Source organism: Capricornis sumatraensis, chromosome 1 (genome assembly GCF_032405125.1).
Source record: "Capricornis sumatraensis isolate serow.1 chromosome 1, serow.2, whole genome shotgun sequence".
In the NCBI taxonomy this organism is placed as follows: Eukaryota; Metazoa; Chordata; class Mammalia; order Artiodactyla; family Bovidae; genus Capricornis; species Capricornis sumatraensis.
The window spans coordinates 145796123-145817135 of record NC_091069.1 but is presented as its reverse complement, the minus strand read 5'-3'; positions in this window follow the sequence as shown (position 1 = coordinate 145817135).

The following is a 21013-nucleotide window of genomic DNA, read 5'->3' as shown; positions in this document are numbered from 1 at the left end:
AAAAAGTATTTGCAATACAGATTAGTGATGAAGGAATCAGATATAGAAAACAAATGAACAAGAAAAAGATAGAAACTCAATAAAAAAATGGCAGACACATAAACGTTTTACAAAAGAGTATATTAAATGAACAATAAAAGAATGGAAAGAAATTAAACTTCATCAGTGATAAGGAGAATGAAAATTTAAACCATAAAGTAGTGCCCATTAGACACAATGCCTAAAGTGTTAAAAAAAAAAAAAATCTAACAAAGATATGGAGTATGACAGTGGAACATGATAATATAAATGACTATGTTTGTGGAAAATTATTTGGCAGGATCTACTAAATTCAGTTGTTTGGCTTAAAGCTCAACATTCAGAAAACTAAGATCATGGCATCCAGTCCCATCACTTCACAGCAAATAGATGGGGAAACAGTGGCAGCCTTTATTTTTGGAAGCTCCAGAATCACTGCAGACGGTGACTGCAGCCATAAAATGAAAAGCTGTTCACTCCTTGAAAGAAAAGTTATGACCAACCTAGATAGCATATTAAAAAGCAGAGACATTACATTGTCAATAAAGGTCCATCTAGTCAAGGCTATGGTTTTTCCAGTTGTCATGTATGCATGTGAAAGTTGGACTATAAAGAAAGCTGAGCGCCAAAGAATTGATGCTTTTGAACTGTGGTGTTGGAGAAGACTCTTGAGAGTCCCTTGGACTGCAAGGAGATCCAACCAGTCCATCCTAAAAGAAATCAGCCCTGGGCATTCATTGGAAGGACTGATGTTGAAGCTGAAACTCCAATATTTTGGCCACCTGATTGGAAGAACTGACTCTTTGGAAAAGACCCTGATGCTGGGAAAGATTGAGAGTGAGAGGAGAAGGGGATGACAGAGGATGAGATGGTTAGATGGCATCACTGACTCAATGGACATGAGTTTGAGTAAGCTCCAGGAGTTGATGAAGGACAGGGAGGCCAGGCATGCTACCTTCCATGGGATCCCAAAGAGTCGGAAATGACTGAGTGACTAAACTAAACTGAACTAAATTCAGAGGAGTGCAGATCCTATGACCCAGCCATTATTCTTCTGTATATATGTTAAGCATATATACACATACACATGTTCATTAAAAACAAGTATGAGCATTTTTTATACAGACACTGTTTATAATAGCCTCAAATATGAAACTAAGATAGGCCTGTTCATAGAAAAGCAAATAAATACACTTTGGTATATTCTCACAAAGAAATTAAAAGATGCTTGTTCCTTGGAAGGAAAGCTATGATAAACCTAGACAGTGTATTAAAAAGCAGAGACATTACTTTGCTGATAAGGGCCTGTATAGTTGAAGCTACAGTTTTTCCAGGAGTCATGTGCTGATGTGAGAGTTAGACCACAAAGAAGTAAAAGCAGTGCTAAGGGGAAGGTTCCTAGCTTCACAAGCTTACCTCAAGAAACAAGAAAAAAATCAAATAAATAACCTAACTTAATACCTAAAGCAACAAGAAAAAGAAGAAATGAAGAACCCCAGGGTTAGTAGAAGGAAAGCAATCATAAAAACTAAGGCAGAAACAATGAAAAAAAAAAAAAAGGAGATTATAGCAAAAGTCAGCAAAACTAAATAAAGTCTGGTTCTTAGAAGGTAAATAAAATAGACAAACCACAGCCAGATACATCAAGAAAATAGGGAGAAGAATCCAGTTAACAAAATTAGAAATGAAAATGAAGAAATCAAAACAGACAACACAAAAATACAGAGGATCATAAAAGACTACTATCAGCAACCATATGACAATAAAATGAACAACTTGGAAGAAATGGACAAATTCTTAGAAAAATATAACCTTCCAAAACTGAACCAGGAAGAAATAGAAAATCTTAACACATCCATCACAAGCACAGTAATTGAAACTGTAATTAAAAAATCTCCCAACAAACAAAAGCCCAGACCATATGGCTTCACAGGTAAATTCTACTAAAAATTTAGAGAAAGGCTAACCCCTATCCTTCTCAAACTCTTCTAGAAAATTACAGAGTAAGGTTACTTCCAGACTCATTCTATGAGGCCACCATCACCCTAATACCAAAAACAAAGATGCCACACAAAAAGAAAACTACAGGCCAATATCACCAATGAACATGCATGCAAAATCCTCAACAAAATTCTAGCAAACAGAATCCAACAACATATTAAAAATAGCATACATCATGACCAAGTTGGCTTTATCCCAGGGATGCAACGATTCTACAATATTTGCAAATCAATCAGTGTGATATACCACATTAACAAATTGAAGGATAAAATCCATATGATTATCTTTATAGATGCAGAGAAAGCCTTTGACAAAATTCAACAACAATTTATGATAAAAAAAAATCCTCTCCAGACAGAAGGCATAGAAGGAACATCAGTTCAGTTCAGTTGCTCAGTTCTGTCCAACTCTTTGTGACCCCATGAATTGCAGCAAGCCAGGCCTCACTGTCCATTACCAACTCCCGGAGTTTACCCAAACTCATGTCCATCGAGTCGGTGATGTCATCAGCCATCTCATCTTCTGTCGTCCCCTTTTCCTCCTGCACTCAATCCTTCCCAGCATCAGGGTCTTTTCCAGTGAGTCAACTCTTTGCATGAGGTGGCCAAAGTACTGGAGTTTCAGCTTCAGCATCAGTCTTTCCGATGAACACCCAGGACTGATCTCCTATAGGATGGACTGGTTGGATCTCCTTGCAGTCCAAGGGACTTTCAAAAGTCTTCTCCAACACCACAGTTCAAAAACAGCAATTCTTCGGTGCTCAGCCTTCTTCACAGTCCAACTCTCACATCCATACATGACCACTGGAAAAACCATAGCCTTGAGTAGACAGACCTTTGTTGGCAAAGTAATGTATCTGCTTTTGAATAGACTATCTAGGTTGGTCAAAACTTTCCTTCCAAGGAGTAAGCGTCTTTATATTTCATGGTGGCAATCACCATCTGCAGTAACTTTGGAGCCCAGAAAAATAAAGTCTGCCACTGTTTCCACTGTTTCCACAACTATTTCCCATGAAGTGATGGGACCAGATGCCAAGATCTTAGTTTTCTGAATGTTGAGCTTTAAGCCAACTTTTCACTCTCCTCTTTCACTTTCATCAAGAGGCTTTTAGTTTCTCTTCACTTTCTGCCATAAGGGTGGTGTCATCTTCATATCTGAGCTTATTGATATTTCTCCCAGCAATCTTGATTATAGTTTGTGCTTCTTCCAGCCCAGCGTTTCTCATGATGTACTCTGCATATAAGTTAAATAAGCAGGGTGACAATATACAGCCTTGACGTACTCCCTTTTCCTATTTGCAACCAGTCTGTTGTTCCATGTCCAGTTCTAAATGTTGCTTCCTGACCTGCATATAGGTTACTCATTATCAGAGAAATGCAAATCAAAACCACAATGAAGTACCATCTCATGCCAGTCAGAATGGCTGCTATTAAAAAGTTTACAAATAAATGCTGGAGAGGGTGTGGAAAAAAAGGGACCCCTCTTAAACTGTTGGTGTGAATGCAAACTAGCACAGCCACTATGGAGGACAGTGTGGAGATTCCTTAAAAAACTGAAAATAGAAGTGCTATCAGTTCAGTTCAGTTCAGTTCAGTTGCTCAGTGGTGTCTAACTCTTTGTGACACAATGAATTGCAGCATGCCAGGCCTTCCTGTCCGTCACCAACTCCCAGAGTCTACTCAAACTTATGTCCATAGAGTAGGTGATAGGACCCAGCAATCCCACTCATGGGCATGCACACTAAGAAAACCAGAATTGAAAGAGACACATGTTAATTGAAAGAGACCCCAATTATCATCACAGCACTGTTTATAATAGCCAGGATATGGAAGCAACCTAGATGTCCATCAGCAGACGAATGGATAAGAAAGTTGTGGAAAATATAAAATGGAATATTACTCAGCTATTAAAAAGAATGCATTTGAATCAGTTCTAATGAGGTGGATGAAACTGGAACCTATTATACAGAGTGAATTAAGTCAGAACAAAAACCACCAATACAGTATATTAATACATATATATGGAATTTAGAAAGGTGGTAACAACAACCCTATATGTGAGACAGCAAAAGAGACAGTGAACAGACTTATGGACTCTGTGGGAGAAGGCGAGGGTGGGATGCTTTGAGAGAATAGCATTGAAATCCATATATCACTATATGTGAAATAGTTCACCAATCCAAGTTCAATGCATGAAACAGGGTACTCAAAGCTGGTGCACTGGGACAAACCAGAGGGATGGGATGGGGAGGGAGGTGGAAGGGGGTTTGTGATGGGGGACGCATGTGCACCCATGGCTGATTCATGTCAATGTATAGCAAAAACCACAGTATTATAAAGTAATAAGCCGCCAATTAAAAAAAAAATTTTAAGAAGGCTGTGCATGCATGCTAAGTCACTTCAGTTATGTCTCACCCTTTGCAACACTATGGACTGCAGCTCACTAAACTTTTCTGTCCATGGGATTCTCCAGGCAAGAATACTGGAGTGGGTAGCTGTTTCCTCCTCCAGGGTATCTTCCCAACCCAGGGGTAGAACCCATATTTCTTATGTCTCCTGCTGAGTGCAGAAGAATTGATGCCTTTGAATTGTGGTGCTAGAGAAGACTCTTGGGAGTCCCTTGGACAGCAAGTAGATTAAACCAGTCAGTCCTAAAGGAAATCAGTCCTGAATATTCATTGGAAAAACTGATGCTGAAGCTGAAGCTCCAGTACTTTTACCACCTGATGTGAAGAAATGACTTACTGGAAAAACCCTGATGCTAGGAAATGTTGAAGGCGGGAGGAGAAGGGAATGACAGAAGATGAGATGGTTGAATGGCATCACTGACTAGATGGACATGAGTTTTAACACACTTTGGGAGTTGGTGATGGACAGGGAAGCCTGGCATGCTATAGTCCATGGGGTCACAAGGAGTTGGGTGTGACTGAATGACTGAACAACAACAAGACAAATAAATTATGCATCAACAATTAGCTCTTTATAACAACACCTCCAAAATATGGACTGGGACTTCCTTGGTGATCCAGTGATTAAAACTTCACTTTGCAATTCAGGGAATGCAGGTTCGATCCTGGATTGGGGAACTAAGATCCCACATGCCACAGAGCAAATAAGTCCATGCACCAGAGCTACTGAGCCTGTGCACTCTGGAGCCTTTGTGCCACAACTAAAGAGCCAAAATGCTACAATTACTGAAGTCCCTGTGCTCTGAAGGCCTCATGACACCTCTAGGGAGCCCATGTGGCCACAACTACTGAGCCTGAGCCACAACTAGCAAGTCTGTGCACTGCAAGGAAAGATCCGTCATGACACAATAAAGATCCTGCAGGCTGAAACTGAGACCCAATGCAGACAAATAAACAAATATTAAATATAGATTCATCTCACAAGTCTAATTTGAGGGGAGGAAAAAGCAGATACTAGAGTACATATTGTATGTCTTTTATTATATACATTAAAAAACTGAGCAAAAACTAATCCATGATGTTAGCAGTCAGGAAAAATGTTTACTTACCCTCAATGGGAATAAGAGATAAAGACTGAGAGAAAGCATGAGGGAATTGAGAGTTTACACTTAATATTCAATTTCTCAATCTGAATGTGAGTTAGAAGGGTGTGTTTAGTTTATAAAAACCCACTGGACAATGTATTTGTGACAGTGTACTTTTCTATAACAAGTTTACATTTAAATATAGAGTTTAAGGAAATAAAGAAAGGATTTGTGCAAACCTATATCTAATCCTAGGTATTCACCCAAGCTTTTTTCCTAAATCCCACAAGCTGAGATATTCATCATTCAGAATCCTGTCACCTTTCTTTTTTTATGGAGTTTTATTTGTATTTCTATGTGTGCCTAAAGTTTTTTTTTCAGTTCAGTTCAGTCGCTCAGTTGTGTCTGACTCATTGTGACCCCATGAACTGCAGCATGCAGGCCTCCCTGTCCATCATCAACTCCCGGAGTCCACCCAAACCCATGTCCATCGAGTCAGTGATGCCATCCAACCATCTCATCCTCTGTCATCCCCTTCTCTTCCTGCCCTCAATCTTTCCCAGCATCAGGGTCTTTTCAACTGAGTAAGCTCTTTACATCAGGTGGCCAAAGTATTGGAGTTTCAGCTTCAACATCAGTCCTTCCAATGTACACTGATCTCCTTTAGGATGGACTGGTTAAATCTCCTTGCAGTCCAAGGAACTCTCAAGAGTCTTCTCCAGCACCACAGTTCAAAAGCATCAATTCTTCTGCGCTCAGCTTTCTTCACAGTCCAACTCTCACATCCATACATGACCACTGGAAAAACTATAGCCTTGACTAGATGGACCTTTGTTGGCAAAGTAATGTTTCTGCTTTTTAATATGCTATCTAGGTTGGTCATAACTTTCCTTCCAAGGAGTAAGCATCTTTTAATTTATGGCTGCAGTCACCATCTGCAGTGATTTTGGAGCCCAGAAAAATAAAGTCAGCCACTGTTTCCACTGTTTCCCATCTATTTGCCATAAGGTGATGGGACCGGACGTCATGATCTTAGTTTTCTGAATGTTGAGCTTTAAGCCAACTTTTCCACTCTTCACTTTTACTGTCATCAAGAGTCTCTTTAGCTCTTCTTCACTTTCTGCCATAAAGATGGTGTCATCTGCATATCTGAGGTTATTGATATATCTCCCGGCAATCTTGATTCCAGCTTGTGCTTCCTTTAGCCCAGCGTTTCTCCTGATATATAGAAAGTATATCACATTTCCTATGTGAAAATCAGTTTTCTAATAATATCATTTAATAATATTCATAAGAAGTCAGCAAAGTACAGGGATAGAACGCAGCTCACAAATAATTTAAATATTTATGCATATGCTTGTACTTAAAAAAAGTTTATTCATAAAAAATAGTTTATTTTTAGGTATAAGCATTTGTATAAATATTTAAATTATTTGTGACTTACGTTCTATCCCTGTACTTTGCTGATTTCTTGTGAATGTTATTAAATGATATTATTAGAAAACTGATTTTCACATAGGAAATGTGATATGCTTTCTATTTAAATTTTGTTCAAATTAAACTACATATCAATACTAATTAAAAGAAATAAACACTTTTTGAATTCAAAAAGCTATAGTTTTCCATTTTTGCTAACTCTTGCATCATGCACAGACAGAATGAACATTCATTTTCTAGGCCATAATACTCAGACTCTTATTGCTTATAACCACTAGAAACATTGAAGGACATCATTTGACTTATGGTTCATATAAGTTTAAGCAATAAGAAACCTGTTGAATTTGGTTTTAGTATACATAAAACTGAAGCTAACTTCTTAATTAATTGCAAATAATGCTGCACTTTATTTACTTCCATGAGCTCATACTGATGCATTCTGAGCATAATTTCTAAATGATAGCTGTTGTATTCCTGTTATTACCTTTTTAGTCTCATGAGGATAATAACAGTCTGTAGTCATCATCATCATTAAAAAGAAATATCTCTATTTCTTAGAAAAGAGAAAGGAGAACTAGCATAAGTAGTGAAATACTAAATTCACAGATGGGAAAATGTTATATCTTAATCTACCTTTGACATAATGGGTCCTGAACAAGAGCCTTAGAACCATAGAAAAGTTGTTTATTCCTAGGGGTAACATTTTCAAGGCTGGTTGGTGACGGAAATAGTTTCATTTGTTGGGAAATAGTGTTCCTTTGAATACATTTTACACCTGCAGAAACTGAAAACATATTTACTTCTGTAGGAATTTGCCTGAAATATTATAATTCATTAAGAAATGCCTGAATGAAACATAGTTCATTTCACAAACCTTCATTTTTATGTTGAATTCAAAGTGGAAAAAGCTCTTCGTAATTAAATACATCTGACTTCATTTTGTCAATACAACCTATTTCCAAGTGAACAAAAATCTCTAAATATGGTATAAAAAGAAGTATTTTAATCTTTCTAAAAAATCCGTTCAAACCTGCATCAGCAAGTAGTCAAGACTCTTATTTATGTATACTCTTTTATGAAATTTCTATTAGACTCTTCTTAAAAATTCATATCAAATAATTTAAGAATTGATATACAGTTGCCAAATCATGTCCAACTCTTTGTGACCCCATGGACTGTAGCCACCGGGCTTCCCTGTCCTTCACTATCTCTCAGAGTTTGCTCAGACTCACATCCAACTTCAAACTCATGTCAAATTCATGTTTAAAGAGAAGACATTTTACTCAGTGTGTTAAAGCTTTTCCTATGTAGATTTTTCCTTCCTCTGTTTTTGTATCTTGTTGATAATATGTTCTTTTAACAGGGAGACATGCTGATAGATTAGATTATATGTCTTTGATTTATGCTTCAGTTTTTTAAGCAAAATATATAGAGATTATTCCAATATATGTGACTATAAGTGTGGACAGATATCTACTTTTTAACATATTTGAGTTTTCCAAGACACTAATTTTTTTTCAAACTGGAGTCATATCTTTAATTACAGTACTGTTTTTAATATGATGATGCATACATTAATGGAGAAGGAAATGGCAGCCCTCTCCAGTGTTCTTGCCTAGAGAATCCCATGGACAGAGGAGCCTGGTGAGCTACAGTGCATGGGGTCAGAAAGAGTCAGACACGACTGAGCAACTAAACAACAACAATAACCATCTTATCATGTTAGCATGTAGACATTTTTTATAACAATCCGTTCTGGTTTGGTATGACAAACCTGGAGATGATCCACCATGGATCCTGGAAGGAAATTCTGTTCAGAATGCTGAGGCAGCACAAAGGATTGGATTGGCAAATCAGAAATACAAGAAGTGGAGGTCTTACCCAGTATCAACTTTATTAATACTTCAATGACACAAGGAACTACAGGGCAGAGAAAAAGCAAGGAGGGGTCTAGTACCATCAGGTTTATCTGGACCTTTCTCTCCTCATCAGAATGCACTCCAGCCGTAAGTAATTACAAATCTATATTACTTACACAAAACCTGCCATTTCAGCATGAACCATCCTATTTAATGCTAAGATAGTTTCGTAGCTTTTGTGACATTTTCAAGAAAGCCCTGGGCCATAACCACAAAGTTATAGGTTTGTTTAAAATAACCGATCTTAGAGTAGGAACATTCTGCCACAAAGATTACACATCCAAAGACTCTTTGGCTAACAATTATCACTGGTTAATTTTCAGAGTACTCTGTTTTTAGAGGGTCTACAGAGGAGAGTTGAAGTGTCTCCTTCCTTAGTTATTTGTTGGGAGATTCTGCCCTTGTAAAAGGAGAGAATGGACTGAATGCTAATTGCTTATTACTTTCTCTTAAGCATTATCAGATAGGGAGGAGTGTCAACTGAAGTAATGGAAGGTAATAGTGAAAACAGAAGTAGCTTGACTAGGAGACCACACATCAAAAAGAGGTATAAGGGTTTAGGAAAGAGAAAGACAGTCACACAGAATAGCTTTTGCCTATTTCAAAACTCTATCCATACCCCAATATCTGTATAGAAATACTTATGGTACTGTCACCACCCTGTGAAGAGTTTAGTGCCATGTTTTTCTTTCATTATTGACATTGCTTTTTGTTAGTTTTCTTGATAAATTTTACTTAGGACTTCTAATCATACACCAAGGTACTAAAAACATAATGGAACTGCTGTGTAAAATGAATGAATTTTATTATATTTTGCCAGGCCAGCAGTCACTGAAATGATTAAGAACATTCTGCTATCACTCTGTTGAGACATGATGTATGTCAATTTAAATTATTTACTCAAAAAAGCACATGTATGCCAATGTTTGTTGCAGCACTATTTATAATTGCTAGAGCTTAGAAGCAGCCTAGATGTCTATCAACAGATGAATGGATAAAGATGTGGTGCATATATACAGTGGGATATTAGCCATAAAAGGGAATGAAATTGAGTCAGTTGAAGGGATATGGATGAACCTAGAACCTGTCATACAGTGTGAAGGAAGTCAGAAGGAGAAAAACAAATATATTAATACATGCATATGGAATCAGAAAAATGTTACTGATGAACCTATTTGCAGGGCAGGAATAGAGATACAGACAGAGAAAATGGACTTGTTGACACAGAGGGGGAAGGAGTGGGTGGGACAAATTGAGATGATAGCATTGACATATATACACTTCCATGTGTAAAATAGATGGCTAGTAGGATGCTGCTGTATAGCACGTGTAGCTCAGCTCAGTGCTCTGTGATGACATAGATGGGTGGAATGGGGTGGGGGCAGGTAGTGGGAGGAAGGCTCAACAGGGAGGGGATATATGTATACATATAGCTGATTCACAAAGTTTTATAGCAGCAACTAACACAACATTGTAAATTATATTCCAATAAAAAGGAAAAAACAAAAAAATTAAATATGAGAATATACAATTATAAAATATAAATTATACGTAAAACCATTTGGTTAATGTACTTCGTGTGGTTGGGTATCTTAAATGGTATTAAGATCTTGTCTGAGTAAAAGCAGTGAAGGAATATCATTCTTGAGTATAACATGACATAAATTTCCCTTAAGAACAAAATTTGGTGTTTAATAGAGAAAATATAATCAGATTAGTCTACATATGCAGACTATCTACATAAATTTTCACCATGCCCAAAGGCTATCTGAACTAGCTGCCAGATGTAAATCATCCCCTTCCTTTCTCAGTAATGCAGAAGCATATTATTAAACGCCTAGAGTAATTCTGGGGAGGGACTCAGCAGTAAGCTGTCTGCAGGCAACACTCTGAGCAGCTGGAAAAATTAATGCCTTGATCCTGAAAGTGGAGCAGGAGGTCCAGGAAGCATAATATTCACTCCACTCTTTTATCAAAATAAAAAAACAAAGACCTTCAGAAAATACCAGATATTTACAACCAGAAATTCTTTTTCACAACTGCTATTCATACAAGAGATACATATCAAGAAGATTCGGATACTTAAGTCATATAAAGGAGTCTTTTGGAGTACTGCAAACACATTTCCTCATTACTGTTCTTCATATTCGGTTCTGGTTACGATTAAGATTACAGGACGTAGAACCTAATGTGATGGTGAGTTTTATGTATCACCTTGGAGGATGTTTTTGAATGAGATTAATTTTTAAATCCATAAACTTCTAAACTGACTTCTATGAAGTGAGTGGGCCTCATCTAATCAGCTGAAGATCTGAGTAGAGCAAATAACTAGCCTCCCTGAGCATGAGTGAATGCTCCAGTTGACTTCCCTCAGATTAGAATTGCATCATCAAGTCTCCTGGATGTCCAAGCTTCCAGCCCACACTACAGATTGGGACTTATCAGCCTCCATAATCACATGAGCCAATTACTCATGAAAAATTTCCTTGTATATACACATATATGCTACTCGTGTTGGTTCTATTTCTCTGGGGAAATGTGCTTAATAGATCTCATTCTGGGATTTCCCTGGTGGCTCAGATGGTAAAGAAGCCCCTTTCAATGCAAGAGATCTAGGTTTGATCCCTGGGTCAAAAAGATTCCATGAAGTAGGAAATGGCAAACCACTCCAGTATTCTTGCCTGGATAATTCCATGGATAAAGGAACCTGGCAGGCTACAGTCCATGGGGTCACAGAGTTGAACACTACTGATCTAGTTTTAAAATCAAGCTATTAATCTATTGATAAAAGTTAGGAAATTATCCCTGATTTTTATGTAATTATCTTTCATATTATTTTTGCACTAATATTACATGCCAACTAGATATTTCTGCAAAACTAATTTGGGATTTAGTACAAAGATATTCTAAACTTCTTTTTATTTTTCTGTGAGTGCTCTTTAATAAAATTATATCAAAAACAGATGACTCATATTTGAGTGGAATAAAAGAGGACAATGTCAGATAGGAACTTTAAAATACCTCAAATATTAGTTTTATTCTTCTACTTTATTATCTTTCCCAAAGACTGGAGTATAGTTCTTTTAGTGAAATTATAAAGCTGTCAATCAATTGAAAACACATATTCTTATTGCTATAGGGCTTTGTCTATAAGGTCTCACTAGTTCATTTCCATAAATATTTATCTATATCTATTAATTTGCAGGTTCTGTCTAAGGAATTGAAATACATTTGTAAATAAAGTGTATATCCCTGACATTGTAGTGCTTATGCTGAAGTGAACTCTAGTACAGGTATGGGTTCATTTACAGTTTTATTGGCTTTGATCCCTGGGTTAGGAAGATCCCCTGGAGAAAGAAATGGCTACCCACTCCAGCATTCTTGCCTAGAGAACCCCATGGACAGATGAGACTGGTGGGCTATAGTCTACAGGACTGCAAAGAGTTGGACATAACTGAAAAACTAATACGCATAGTTTTATTATTAGCCTATTTTTAAATTAAATTTGTTTAGCTTTATCATTAATCTCATGATAAGCTTTCTTTTACTTTTTTACATATCTTCTAATGTCTTCCCATTGAAATTTTGAATAAAATACAATATATAAATATATTAACCTGACATCTGCCCATATCTCCACTTTTACACCACTTTGCTTTTTATGTTCCACTTACACTTTTTTCCTTCAATTTTTCTGACATAATGATCTTGATATCGGAATCTTCTCTCTTCTTTCTACCTATAATACTCTCCATTATAGCCATCTCCTTACTCACTTAGCTAAAACTACTTATTCTCCAGATACATCTTAAGTCACCTCTTGCAGAAGTTTCCTGGTCTATATTAACACTTTCATCTAGAGGGTACTTTTTCATGCATATGGCACCCTTTAAATTATGTATATTATGTCCTCTTTGCTAATTTCAAGTTGCCTCATTACAAAAAATATATCTATTTATTCACCAGTGTATTCCCAATGCATGGTGGCATGGTTAATTCTCAAAAAGTAATTGCAAGTATATGACAAGAGTCTTACAAACCAAGATACAGCCTAAAATAAAGTTGTTACTTCCAGTTGTTAATCTACAAAATGCTATAATAATCACATTTATATTTGTCTCTTATATCCAATATATTCCAAGGAACCTTAATAAATAACTTATGGAATCTAGATTCAAATAACATTAATGAATATCAATGCTTAACACATTTCTCTAGGATACCAGGATAACAATACTGAAAGAAAAAAATAGCTTGTTTTAAATCAACCAACCTGACTCCTGATTATTGTTTTTTCTTCAAATGTCCATAAACCAGAACATAATAAATATTTGAGAAATGTGTGTCGTACCTATTTTAAGTTTGTTATCCTTTATTTTACAGAATATAATCGGGTCTATTTTTGAAAACTATACCTGTGCATTTCAAATTATTCTGTAGGGTGTTTCATGTACTACAAAAAAAAAAAATAGTTTGAAAGTAGTTATAAGTTAACATCATTCTTACAACATTAGGAGATTTTAAGCAATTTTAGATCAATTAGTTGCTCTAATAAAATCTGCTCTACACAATTAATAATTTAGTCATGTTAAACATTATGTTGTTCTTTATGTAAATTAGTCTTAGGCTTCTTCCAGAATAAAAGCTTTGTTGTATTTCTATGCTCCCTACAGGATTGATGTGTGTTGCGTGTGTGAGCAGCTCTCAGTAATGTCTTCCAGGCCTCAGATTCTATCAGTCTGCCCTCTCCTCCCTCCTCCATCCACACTGACGTTGCTGCTGTCTCTTGTACGTGACAAGCCTCCTACTGTCCTTACTCTCCCCTCTACCTAATGGAGTTTTCCCCCCAAACATCCATGTGGTTTGCTGATATCTACTGAAACTCCACATTATCAGATGGGCCTTCCTATAATAATGACCTTGTCTAAAATGCTTGATATTTATCCAGTCTTGTTTTTGTCCTGCAGTTTTCACCATCAGCATATCATGTGTCTATTATCTGTTTACTCTGTGTTTCTCCCAGATAGAGTGGGAACTCCAAGAGGACAGGAAACTCTTTTTACTGCTCTATCATTTGTGCCTAGAACAGTGACCTGCGTGAGGATCTTCCCGACCCAGGTATTAAACCCAGGTCTCCTGCATTGCAGGCAGATTCTTTACCATCTGAGGGAAGTCCCAGCTCAAAGTAGCAAAGGTGAAAATTTCAGTTTTATTGCTTTTATTCCTTTGACCATTATTACTTTATATTATCAATGGAGATACCTTGTCACTAAGAACTGTAGTGCAAAACATGATACACAACTTTGATTCCTCTCCAGAATTCTATGTCTGTTTCTAATCATAGTTGCTGATCATTTCCTGGGTCACATCATAAAGCAGTTTATTTTTCAAAATACCTCAGATTAAATCTCTGGATTCAATTAACCACTGAATCCTGATACTGGTAGTAACTCACTAAAACTTTTTATGCAAGACAGTTTAGTATTATCTGTAAAATAACTAGCAAGAAAATTTAATTAAATTCATTTTGCTAATACAGCATGGCACAGAGAACCGGAGAATATGATAGAATTGTGAGTAGTCTAACTGAAATGGATTTGAGAAGCTTAAAAGTTACCAAATTTTCCCAGTAATAAGTAGGTTTCATATTATACAAGCAGAGCCTTTGATAACACTAACCAATGAACAGACATAACAAAACAAAGTCATAACTAGAGAAGAACCGTGTGGTTGCCAGAGGAGAGATGGCAAGCGGAGGAGAGAAATGAATGAGGGAGATTAAAAACTATAAGTTTCCAGTTGCAAAATAAAGGAGTAATGGGTATGAAATGTACAGTGGGGAAAATAGTCAATAATTATGCAATATCTTTGTATGGTGACATATGGTAACTTCACTTATTGTGATGATCATTTTGAAATGTATAGAAATATCAAATCACTATGCAATTAGAACTAACACAGAGTTATAGGTAAATTATACTTCAAAAAACAAACAAACAAGGAAACATAGGAAAAAAAAAAAAAGATTAGGTTTGTGGTTACCAAAGGTAGGGTTTGAGGGGTAGTGGGATTGGATGAAGGCAGCTGAAAGGTATAAACTTCCAGTTATAACATACACCAATACTAGGGATGCAATGTACAACACAGAAATATAATTAACATTCTGTGTGTGTGCTGTGTGCTCAGTCGTGCCCTACTCTTTGTGACCCCGTGGACTGCAGCATGCCAGGCTCTTCAGAAAAATCTATGGAATTTTTCCAGGCAAGAATACTGGAGCAGGTTAGCATTTCCCACTTCAGGGGCTATTCCTGGCCCAGTGATTGAATCCTTGTCTCTTGCGGATTCTTTACCACTGGGCCACCTGGGAAGCCATAAGTAACAGTGTCATATGTTATGTAAGAATGTTGTCAAGAAAATAAATCCTGAGTTCTCTTCACAAGGAAAAAAAATTGTTTCCTGTTTCTTTTATTTTGAATCTATATGACATGATGAATGTTCACTAAACTTATTGTGAACAAATTCATTTCATGATATATGTAAGTCAAATCATTATGCTATATATCAAGATTTTATAGTGCTATATGTCAATTACATCTCAATTAAACAAAGAAATAATACTGACCATGTCTTTGCCTCTATATAGAAACAAAATCTAGCTGTATTTTACATTAACTCTTTCATTTTAAAATGACTGTATGATATTATACATGTTTCAGTGCCATTCTCCCAAGTCATCCCACCCTCTCCCTCTCCCACAGAGTCCAAAAGACTGTTCTATACATCTGTGTCTCTTTTGCTGTCTTGCATACAGAGTTATTGTTTACCATCTTTCTAAATTCCATATATATGCATTAGTATACTGTATTGGTGTTTTGGAGCTGGTGCACTGAGATGACCCGGAGGGATGGTATGGGGAGGGAGGAGGGAGGGGGATTCAGGATGGGGAACACGTGTATACCTGTGGCAGATTCATGTTGATGTATAGCAAAACCAATACAATATTGTAAAGTAATTAACCTCCAATTAAAATAAATAAATTTATATTCAAAATTTAAAAATAAAACAATTGTAGTAATATCACACAGAAACAGTTGAAATCAAGTAAAACTACTTTCTCTTCATTTACATTTTTCATTTGTTTTCTTCTTAAATAAGATTCATAAAACATCAAAAAATATTACCTCTATGGTGCAGAAATAAAAGTGCTATTATATATATATTTATAGTTCTTGTGCATTAAAAACATTTTACAAGCATTGAATTGGATGGTTTAAGTGTAAATGAATCAGAACAGCTGAAGTTAGGTTTTTCTTCCAGTGTTTACTAATAAAAAAACACAATAATAGGTAAAATGTGTGCTTAGTTGCTCAGTTATGTCCAACTCTGGGATCCCATGGACTGTATCCTGCCAGGCTTCTTAGTCCATGGGGATTCTCCAGTCAAGAAAACTGGAGTGGGCTGCCTTGCCCTCCTCCAGGGGATCTTCCCAACCCTGAGATTGAACCCAGGTTTCCCACATTGCAGGCAGATTCTTTGCCAACTGAGCCACCAGGGAAGCCCAAGAATCCTGGAGTGAGTAATGTACCCCTTCTCCAGGGGATCTTCCTCACCCAGGAATCAAACTGGGGTATCCCTCAATGTAGGCAGATTTTTTACCAGCATTACCTTACCAGATTCTTTAACTCAGCATTAGCTTCCCTGAGTTACCAGGGAAGCTCAGGAAGTAAGTAAGTAAGATACTTATTCATAATTTGAGTAGGTATTTCCATTATATTTGGAAACACAAATACACATGGTTAGTCTGCTTTTCAGCAGAAGATAAATTGTCAAGTAAGTCCTTCATTTATTATTATGTTTTTTTTTTTTTTCCCTTGGCCACAGTGTGCAATGAAGGATCTTAATTCCCTGACCAGGGGTTGAATTTGTGCCCCTTTCAGGGAAGTGAGGAGCCTTACCACTGGACCACCAGGGAAGTCCCCAAATAAGCCATTTTCTATGGCTAAAGTAATTAATAGAATTTTCCATAAAACATTCAGTTTGAAACTAAGGAATCACCTTCACTAGAAATCTCTTTTCATGGAATTGGTCCTAGTCTCTTAAACATAATGATTCCTTGACAATAAAACTGTATTTGATAGTTAGCTAGTAGACTCCTATTTCAGGTAATATTTAATATGAGGAAATTGACTTCCACTTATTACAGTGGAAGGTTTAATTCACAGCTAGTATTAATTGCATTATAAGTATTTCATCCTCACTTTTTAAATTATCAGCAATAATTGCATTGAGTGTTAATTAATATTTTAGGCTTATGTATCCTCTCCAGTCCATTTAGCTTCTAAAATAAATTTCCACTTTTTCTACTTTTTGTTGTCGTTGAAAATAATACTGGAAATTTTACTGTGTTTAGTCAGGGAAAATGTTCATCAAGCAGTCATAATTCACAGAGCACCATTCTTCCCACCCTCCTAAACTCCCATCCCAGAGAATGTACTGCATTTCCCTGCATAGCTATCTAATCAAGAGCTCTAATGCACGTGAACTCAGCATCAATTGATATTTACTATAAACTATAAGGATATTAAAAAGAGTATGCTTCATCACCAGTTATTAAAATTAGGAATTTCAGAGTCTTGGAAGTTACAAGGTCCACTTCTCACCAGTTCAAATATTATTTCCATTATCATATATAGCCTTCCTTCTTAAACCTATAGGTTTGGTAAGTATAGTGTTGGAAATAAAATAATTGAGTAGGAATTCAAGAAGTAAACATATTTCCTGATTTTTTTTAACCTTTCTACTTTTAAAGTAACTATCAGCTCTTTAGGAATAGTTATGGATGGAATCTAGGCAATTTTTTAATTAAAATAAAATCTTGAACTCTAGCTGAAACATGTCTCAAATAAGTCCAATGTCCAAAGAATACCTTGTCCTTCCTCCTGCTTTTTTGTTTTCCTGGGATAATCAACACTATTAAACAAGGGGCCAGTTTATAGTCCCGATTTCAGAAGTCATAAACTAGAAAGTAAAAATAAAACTCTAATGCTAGTTAAATTGAAAACAGAACCATTGAAAGAATGAACAATTCCGACTCAAAAATTATGAAATTAATATTTGCTATTTTTCCTTCAGATTATACAATTATAGATTATTAAAATAAGAGGATATATAAGAAATTTTCTACTTTGACTTTTTACTTTTGTAAGGGAAGAAATTGAAGAAATTACTTTTTTTCTTTCTTCATAGCTAGTATCCAAAAAATATATTGAATGTGTAATATATTGTGTTATGGTCTGAATGTTTGTGCTCCCTCAAAATTAATATGTTGAAATACTAACACCCAATGTGACAGTATCAGCAAGGAAAGTCTTTGGAAGGTGACTCAGTTGTGAGGGTGGAGCCCTCATGACTGAGATTAGTGACCTTATAAGAGAGATCTCACAGAGCTCCCTTGCCCCTTCACCACCAGAGAATATCAGAACTCACCTGATTTTGGACCTCTAGCCTCCCAAACTGTAAGAAATAAATTTCTGTTGTTTATAAGCCATTCAGCCTATCTTACTCTGTTGTAGTAGCCCAAACAAAGACAGTATGGGACACTCTCTTAAAGACTCTCTATCTATATGTATGTATGTGTGTGTGTGTATATATATATAATATCATCCTCTGTGGATGAATGTTTAGAAAGAAGCTGTGATGTTCAGCTTTTGAGTAAACTTGAACTGGTACAGTGAAAATGTGTGCATTCTGTCTTTTTGTATTTTTTAAAATAAGCTACTCTAACAATAAACTGTGTGACATTTCTGAACATTTCTGTTTAGATCTGACAACAAGTTTGTTTTTTCCAGTGTTGTTGCCATTGGCCTTCTTTGTTTGGTTCTCTTTGCCCTTGGAATCCAATATTCTCTGACTCTAGGTGCCTTGCTCAGAACCCAGTCTTGCTCACCTCGAAGGCTCTATTCCTGTCAGACTTGCCTTGATTTTCTTCAGAGCCGATTAGGCTAGATAGGAGGCCAGGAGACCAACTGGTAGTCTTCTGCAATAAGCAAGGAACTAAATGAATGAAGGACTGAACTGAGTCAGTGATGAAGGTCAAAGAGAGGATGTTAAATATTGTAGGTGTTAAGAAGAGAGAATGTGCTAAGCTTTCACCACTCCCTACCCTCAACACACACACACACAGACACACACACACACACACACACACACACACACACATAGACACACACACACACACACACAGACACACACACACACACCCCACTACTGAGTCTTCATGGGATTAAATATCCCCTACTGGGTAGCCACAGAGGAATCAAAAGAATATATCATCACTTTGCTGGCCTACTGTATTACCCTGTAAGCTGGCATCTTTAGGAATCAGTAATCTGTAGCTACTCCTCATGGCAATAAAACATTTAAAATGGGTTCTTGTCCAGAAAAACAGTCAGTAAGTCCTTTAAGAATAGTTGAAAGACCCCAGATAAAACTCTCTTTACTCCCTCTGTCAGAACTCATGAGCCACTCAGAAAACCTGCAGTAAATATTTCTAAAAAGGATAATACATTTAAATAATTAGGGGGCTTGAACAGATTTTGAATTAGCAGCTATAATTATAACCAGCTTGCAATATAACCAACTGCTTAAAAGGTAGCACAAAGGAGACACTCTCCCAAGGGTCTAAATGGACAGCTATTCAGAAATGTGTGAAATGGTGGCGATTCTAGTCTTGTCTGCTCCCTGCAGATGGTATTAAATGCCTATGCAGTACTTAAGGAGAGCATAAAGAGAAAACCCTTTAAACAGATATCAGTGTATGAGTGGGTGCTAGACAAGCATGCATTTACAAGTAAAATGAATCTGTCTGCCACTTATTTGATACCATTTGCAGGGATATCAAAAGTGATGCCATTATCCCACAGATGACTTGTTCTGGGCATTGTATCATTTATGTAAAAGAGATGGCACATCTCCCTTAACAGCATGTCTGGTAGGTGTGGATAGCTTTCAGCCAACCAAAGTTTTACAGTAAATTTCAGATGGTCTGCATGAAAAGGACTTGTGTCTCTTGGCAGCCACAACAGAGGCATCCGCTGCTTTGTTTAAGTCTGCCTTTTCCTTCTTCCTTTCTACATTTTTTTTTTTCTGTAATCACCATGGTAAGTCTCAATTAACCAATCATAAATATTATGACTGTTATGGATATGATTGTGATTACTTAGGAGTTGTCCCTCTAGTCCGTAAGTTGGTGATCTTGTTGATTTGATAGTCTGTATCTGTGTAGCAAATTTCATTTTAGCCCTCACCCACAGAGCCAAACAAGGTTCAGTGTAGCTATAGCAGCATTTCTAACTAATTAGAGTGGGACTTAGGAAGAACTTACAATATGCTTGTGTTTACAAAGGAAATTTTAGGGCTTGATCTTATTATCAATTTATATATCAAGTTTCAGCTCTAGAAGAACTAAAAAATATAACTCCCTCCAAAATATCTAACTCCCAGCTAGCTCAGTGAATTACCCCAAAATTTTTAGCTTTGGACCTGTACAGTCCACTGTTTAAAATAATAGGCATGTTATTTAAGTTCAAGATGTTAAAAATGGGTGGGAAGGAAATAACACTGTGTAACACAGTGAGGATCAAGAGCTTTAGACTGCATCTGAAATGCTGCATCTTTTCTATAAAGATAAAATTTTACATAAGCAAAAGTTACATTTGAAAGTAAAACATCTAAGATTTACATGATGATTCAGTCATAGTTAAGAAACAAGATGCATGGAAAAGTCCTAATAGTAGTATAATATATTCACCATAAAAACTAACGTGACGGAGGTTCCATGTAGGAAAAAGAAGGAAGACAGTTATGATTTTGCTGCATGCAGTAATACTTGCTGACATCTACGAAGTACTTTCTAAGTGACAAGCACTATACTAAATACTTTATATATGTTATAATATTTAAAACTCTCAATTAAAGATATAGATATTCCAATTACCCCTTTTATCATTAAAGGAACTAAAGCAATGAGAGTAATGCTTAACGTCATTACTAATCAGATTATATTTGGAATAATTACATCTATTTGGGAATAACAAAATGGAATATAGTGGAAGATAAGTATGTTCAGAGAAGTGAGAGGAGAGTTA